General features: G+C 42.1%; 1 protein-coding gene across 1 annotated transcript in view; it reads left to right on the top strand.

Annotated features, from left to right (window-relative positions):
- Positions 1–4,675: 4,675 nt before the first annotated feature.
- Positions 4,676–7,056, top strand: part of LOC306790001 (uncharacterized protein) — a gene marked incomplete at its 3' end in the record, with an annotated part of 371,019 nt that continues 368,638 nt past the window's right edge. The window contains exon 1 of the mRNA XM_079286106.1: positions 4,676–5,038. The remainder of the gene's footprint in view (positions 5,039–7,056) is intronic.

Here is a 7,056-nt window from a genome sequence, read left to right as displayed (position 1 = left end):
TATTTTCTCCGTGTTCAGCTACACATTTTCTAGGAAGTAATTTTGAAAATCTTGATGTTTAAATGTTACGCTCTCTCAAAACTGATACGTTCCAAAAATGAGTCAGTTTCTCTACGGATAAAACAAAAAGTGTTACCCCGAAAACAGGTTGAAGAAACTTCCCCTGAAGGTGTTTGAATGATTTATATTCGCCTGAGGAACAACATGTCTCTTCGCTCAGCTGCCAATCACCTCACGAATACGCTTTTGGCTTAGAATCAAATCACATTCACGACAAAATACACATAGTGGCAGTAAATATTGGCAGTGTTAATACCAGTGTGTACTGGAGGCATGAACGTCCGTTTTTCCCTCGAGAGCCCTTTTAGGTTGTTTTTTTACATCTGACCCTCAGCAAAGGATTAGGCGCTTCGCACTGGCACTGAATAACACAGTGGGGATTAGCACTTCCGCCTGTCACCAAATCATTCTGACGGATTAGCAATCGCCACCGTCACTCCGGAGAATTCACTCCAGGCTCCAAAGGGATTCAAGTCGGCCGTGACAGCCAAGGTGACACCGGAGTGAGAGGGAAAGAGTCGCTCTCGTCGGACCCCCTTCCGTGTCTGACAAGAGTCTGGCGCCGCGCTCGGCACGGACAACGTTAGCATGACGGACGCTCAGTGGGAGCTGTCAATGGACAGCGTGAGCATCAGGTGGGCCTCGCATGCTGTCTATCGGCTACAGGTGAAGGGTCACTTCCGTCAGTGGCGCGACTCTGCTAACTCTACTCCCAGACAACCAGAGCTTCCCTGTGTCACATCTGTTTGTGTGGAACTTGATTCGTTTGACAATTAGTTTGGGATGTTGCCATCCTGAAACAATTAAATATCAAACTTAAAATGCGGGCCCTACCTAATCTTGTGGGGCCCTTTCTTTGCTGTGTTGAATCATATCTCCTCAAGCTGACTGACACACAGAAAAGTACAGACCGTTAAGTACTGCATCAGGTGTTGGCTGGCTTTTGTACTTGATGGCGACGGAGGTTTTGAACAAAACATTCTAGCCCCCGAGGGCCCACGCAAACAGGTTAATCCTGCCATGGCGCCGCACAAACACATTTCACGCCAACAAGCTTAAAGGCTTCCCTCCCTAAACAGTAAACACAAACCAAATCAGTTTTTATCATTTAAGTATTTTGAAGATGATTACTTCTGAGATTACCTGCACAAAGGTCTGCATGATGTCTGTCAGAATTAAACACCTTTTTTAATCATATTCTTGTAGAGCTTCCATTTCAGTTTTTTCTTTATGCAATATCCTCATTGTTACTCAACGTAGAAACACTAAACCCTGCCAGATTATATGACCGTTCTGTAGATTTCCCTTATTGCCACCAGTCTGGCCGATGCTCCACACAGATGTAAACAAAATGCGATCTATTTGTTGATGAAAACATTTTTTAAGTAAAAATGTCTCTACACCAGGATCTGTGGAGGCGTTCGGAAGCTTCAAATCGGTACTTGAATGTCGAAATGCACATTTTCAAGAGCCGTAGTTGATTTCTCCCCTGAATTTTTCAGGCACACTGGCTTGTTCTTTCATATTTTCTAATGCGGTTGTTAATCATATGGACTGATGATTCAACCAGGAGTTTCATGCCGATCCAAACCGAAGAAGAAGTGCTCCAACTGGGAGTCACGTAACATTTTGTAGGTTGAAAATTAAACTAACTTTTACTTCGCAAACCAGGGGCAACTGGAATAGCTCCTCCCTTCCAACTCTATTCCATGCGACTGTTCAAATTGTTTTTTGGAGCAAGCAATAACTAAAAATGTAAATTTTCCCCAAATCACTCAAAAATTACCATAACACCGGTTTGGTTAAGTTTTGTTTCAGTTCTTTTGGAGTTAAAGTTGACTGAATGCTTCCACGGCAGCACCTCTCCCCACACCTTTTTGACGTTGGAGTTGCAACATCAACTCTAACATTTTATGTCACAATCCGAAACTAAGAGAGCAGAGATTTGTTGTGTGTGCAGAAGTCAGAAAGGAAGCAGGATTCACCTTTTGAGTGTCCAAACCAGTGCAATTTCATCAATGCTTTCGCGGAACAATCGTCTGTGCGCATATCGCCATATTTGACAATTCATTGCATTTAGCCTCTCTCTCTCTCTGCATGAACCCACTTTCAGGATCATCGCTTTTAGTCCATGCAGTCTGCCTTTTTTTACATTATATCTATTATAGATCGATTATATCATTAAGCCACTCAAATTGTCAAAAAGAGTTTGTGTCCTGAGTGAGACCAAGTCAACGTTGACCTATTTTACCTGACGTTTTTTTACTTCCGTACTTTACTAATGTCCAAAACTGACGCTAGAGGGTTACCTAGAGCAGTGATTCTCAACTGGTGGGTCGCGGACCCATTTTCAGTGGGTCGTGGGGCCTTTGCCTGACAAAAAATAAAAAAATAAAAGTGATTTTATTTTGAAGGGCATTTTTTATGCAGCGGAATTATTCCAGCATATACGGCACTTGTTCAGCGGTGCAGGAAAAACACGACCAATGCGTTGTGAATCGCATCACGTGATGAAGCTCAGCCAATCAAATATGAGTATTCTGACAAGTTTCCTGACTCAAGTGAGATGTTCACACACCATGACACACAGGGAGAGACGAGGACATATGAGCAGAGCAGGACTATTTATTGAGGTGTGAGTCGTGAAAGTCAAATCATAGGACGATCTCCAAAAGCGAGAAATGGCCAGAGAGACCAGAGTCATGAGACTCTGAAGAATTCACCTATATGAGTCTGTCCAGTCAAACACTAATTTCTCTTTTGAGAAGATGAGAAAAATATAATATTGTGGCTTTTTCACTTCACCCTGAATGAACTGAATTTAAAGCTGCAGGGTAATTCAGTGAAAATTATTTTGCTATAATTAATTTCGTGAAGTAATTTGTTTTTTAATCCAGCCGTTATTTTAATCCAGCCGTTATTTATTCATGTATTTCTATGTATTATTTATAATCCATCCAGTTCAATTTGAAAAATCAGAATAATATTTGTTAAATATAATTGATGTGTACTTTCTTTATTTGATTTGACAGTTGTTTACTACACAGAGAAGTTACTACTACAAGATTTCTTGAACATAGATATACCCAAATTATATATATAATTTGGGTCGTGGGTCCCGGCTTGTCATTAAGGGGTGATGGTGGGTCCCGCAGCCAGACCAGTTGAGAACCACTGACGTAGAGCGTCATAGTTTGACGTTTAGGGCCGCTGACCAAGAGTTACTGTTCGAAGAACGCACCAAAGCCTGGCATCTGATAAGCTGGAACCAGAAAACGTTTCACATGTTTGCTCGATATCAGGGGTGCCCAATACGTCGAAGGTAGTGCGGGTAGATCGCATGCCATTAAAAAAAAATTAGATGTCCGCATGGCATTTGCCACTTGATTTTCTAAAACACGGGTCACCACGTATGCGGAGTCAACCGCGCGAGCTACTGCAAAACTCCGGCAAGCTAATTAGTTAATCTTCCAATTTATTTCTGCTAAAGAAGCTAAAGCTGCAGCGCCATGATTTGGGAAACTTCCAAAACCTGGCGTCAGAGCTGGAGACTCAGCGGAAAGCGTGTGCGTAACGTGACAGTGCGCGCTACACAGAGCAGATTGACAAGCGTCTGTCAGAGTTCCAGCTGACCCCGAGCCACATCAGAGGGATCTCCCTGCACTTCCTCACCCTGTCCTACGGAGGAGGCTGCTTTCTGGGAGCCTTCATCATTCAGCTGGTGTTCTTTCTTTCTGGAGGTAAAATGAGTACAAATACTGCATTGCCTGGTCTCTACCAATAACAAATTACATTGACACGGGAATTTCATTGAAAAAAACTATGCTGCTGATGCTGATAGGACCACGTTGACACTCGTTTACAGGTAACTTCTACCCAAACATACTGCATGATGGGAATCTGGAGAGGTTCTTCTTCCTCCTGGCCACACTGATGGCTGTAAATACCTTCGTGTTTTGGAGCGTGTCTAACAGGTAAGCCTACAGATCATATAATATATAAAAACATGTGGAATACAAGTTGAATTAGTTTATTAATTCTGCATAACAAACACTGTCATTCTCATCTCACTGATGCTGACCAGGTACAAAGACCTGACTGTGCAGGGCAAGGCACTGACCATCAGCCCACTGACTGAGAAGCTGCTGCATTACAAGGCCTGTCTGCGCTTCTACGACACTGTGGATTGCTCCTACACAAACCACTCTGTTGAATCCATTTTATGACCGCCTTCATTATTATATCTGCTGTTAGTGGCGCTGGCGCTGCATGTTATTATGTTAAAGTCTATGACTTGAGACATTGTGTACTATATATATATATATATATATATATATACGGTATGTATATATAGGATTTGGAATTAACATAATTATGTTTTTACAATCATAATGTAATTACAGAATGTATGCATGTAATTGAACATGTACTGTAACTGTGGACCGTTTTATTTATAAATAACATTGTGTTTAAATGATAACTGTCAAGTCATGATGTTACACACTCCAGTCCAGTAGGTGGCGCCTTAAAACATTGGTTTGTAGTCCGCCATTCAACTGGAAGAAGGAGACGGAAGAAGAAGAAGAAGAAGAAAGAGGAGAGGAAGAAGAAGAGGACTCATCTCCTGGCAGCCTATAAAGCTATTGAAGTTAGCTTAGCATGCTACCTGGAAACACACGGACGGGGACGGAAGTGACCAACACAGCGCTAGTCAGAGCTTAATGAGAGTAAACGGTGTTTTTAACGGAGTTCGTCTGGAGGAAAACTTTCTGTGTTTTAGTGAAAATGTCTAAACTAGAAATGCTGAGATCTTTAGTCAACCAGCGACTAACTGCGGCTGGTGAAGAGATATTTGGTCTGTTTGAAAGAACGATAGCAGAGTACGAGGAGGAACTCTCTCGTTCAAAAGAGGAGAATAAGCGACAACGGGAACTTCTGGACGCTGTTTTCAACCCGGAAGTCCGGATACAAAGAGCACGTGGGTTCACTTTATTTCTTCTCAGTTCTCAAACACTGTTCATGCTCCGGCTGATAACTTCTAATGTAGTTTGGAGTGAGACTCGGTTGCAATTCGTAGTTTTCTCGCGCGCTTTCACCTCTTATGAGTTGGCAGGTATGCTGATTTGTTCTCTCAGGTTCTAGATGACAGGAAATATTTCAACTTAAAGTACAAGTGTGTTCTCTTTGATAACACCACATGGATTTGGCAGCTTAAAATGGTTCATATGTTCATGGTCACATAAGTTGATTACATTCTTGTATTATCTGGTTCTGTTGATACTCTGGAAGTGTATGTCCAGGAGACTATTTGCTCAATTCTAAAATGTCTTTGTAACCCCTCTGTGTGTGTTTACTTTTTTCCTGCAGACGTCCAGCAGCTGTTGGTGGTTAAAGAAGAGGTTCCCTCTGAGCAGCAGGAGTGGAGCTCCATTCTGGACCAGGAGGACCCAGAGCCCTCACACATTAAAGAAGAACAGGAGGACCCAGAGCCCTCACACATTAAAGAAGAACAGGAGGACCCACAGCCCTCACACATTAAAGAAGAACAGGAGGAACACTGCACCAGTCAGGAAGGAGAGCAGCTTCAAGGTCTGGAGGAGGCTGATGTCAAGTTCTCATTCACTCCTGTGAAGAGTGAAGACGAAGAAGAGGAAGCTCAGTCCTCACAGCTTCATCAAAGACAAACTAAACAGATGGGAACAGAAGCTGATGGAGAGGACTGTGGAGGACCAGAACCAGACAGGAACTTGGATCCAGATAGATATCCAGAACCAGATACTGATGAGAAGACTGGAGACTCTTCTGACACTGATGAGGGTGGTGATGGGAAGAAGACCAGAGAACCTCAGTCAGGTTTAAACTATGTGAGACCTGATGAAGTCCGTGTCAGTGATTCAAGATGTAGCGCTGGTGAGAAATGTTTTAGATGCTCTGAGTGTGAGAAAACATTTGGCAAGAGACAACATCTGAAGGTACACATGATAACCCACACAGGAGAAAAACCTTTCAGCTGCTCAGTCTGTAAGAAATCTTTTAACGTTCGTTCAAATTTACAGATGCACATGAGAACCCACACAGGAGAAAAACCTTTCAGCTGCTCAGTCTGTAAGAAATCTTTTAACCAGCGTTCACATTTACAGGCACACATGAGAACCCACACAGGAGAAAATCCTTTCAGCTGCTCAGTCTGTAAGAAATCTTTTAACCATCGTTCAACTTTACAGATACACATGAGAACCCACACAGGAGAAAATCCTTTCAGCTGCTCAGTCTGTAAGAAATCTTTTAACCATCGTTCAACTTTACAGATACACATGAGAACCCACACAGGAGAAAAACCTTTCAGCTGCTCAGTCTGTAAGAAATCTTTTAACCAGCGTTCACATTTACAGGCACACATGAGAACCCACACAGGAGAAAATCCTTTCAGCTGCTCAGTCTGTAAGAAATCTTTTAACGTTCGTTCAAATTTAAAGAGTCACATGAGAACCCACACAGGAGAAAAACCTTTCAGCTGCTCAGTTTGATGTAATAGATTTGTGCGCAACAGAGATCTGAAGGTCCACATGAAAACCCACACAGGAAACGATCCCCTTTAGCTGTTCTGGTTGCAGTAAAGTTTCCGTTTGTGATAAAAGCTTTCAGCACGAGTCACCTCTGAAGTTACACATGATTAACCGCGGTTCAACTCCACTGATTTCAATTCAAAAAGTTATTCACTGAATGAGCGCCAACTGTACAGTTTGAAATAGTTTTGATGATTATATTGATGATTGATTTGATGGTAATGTAAGTTTAAGACAATGGTTTTACCTGCATCTGTGCACAGTATATTGTATTCAAATGATTTCATCAATAAAAAGATTTGTGTATTTCACTGGTTCATAGTTGTACATAGCACACTTTGTTCCTCAGGATTAAATCCATCAGTGACTGGAGTGTGACTCAATAGTTCTTTATCTTACTTGGCAGTTTTCACTCTTTGCTGCTGCCATT

The sequence above is a fragment of the Melanostigma gelatinosum genome, assembly GCF_949748355.1.
Source record: "Melanostigma gelatinosum genome assembly, chromosome: 16".
Taxonomy (NCBI): Eukaryota; Metazoa; Chordata; class Actinopteri; order Perciformes; family Zoarcidae; genus Melanostigma; species Melanostigma gelatinosum.
This window is presented reverse-complemented; position numbering and strand designations above follow the sequence as displayed.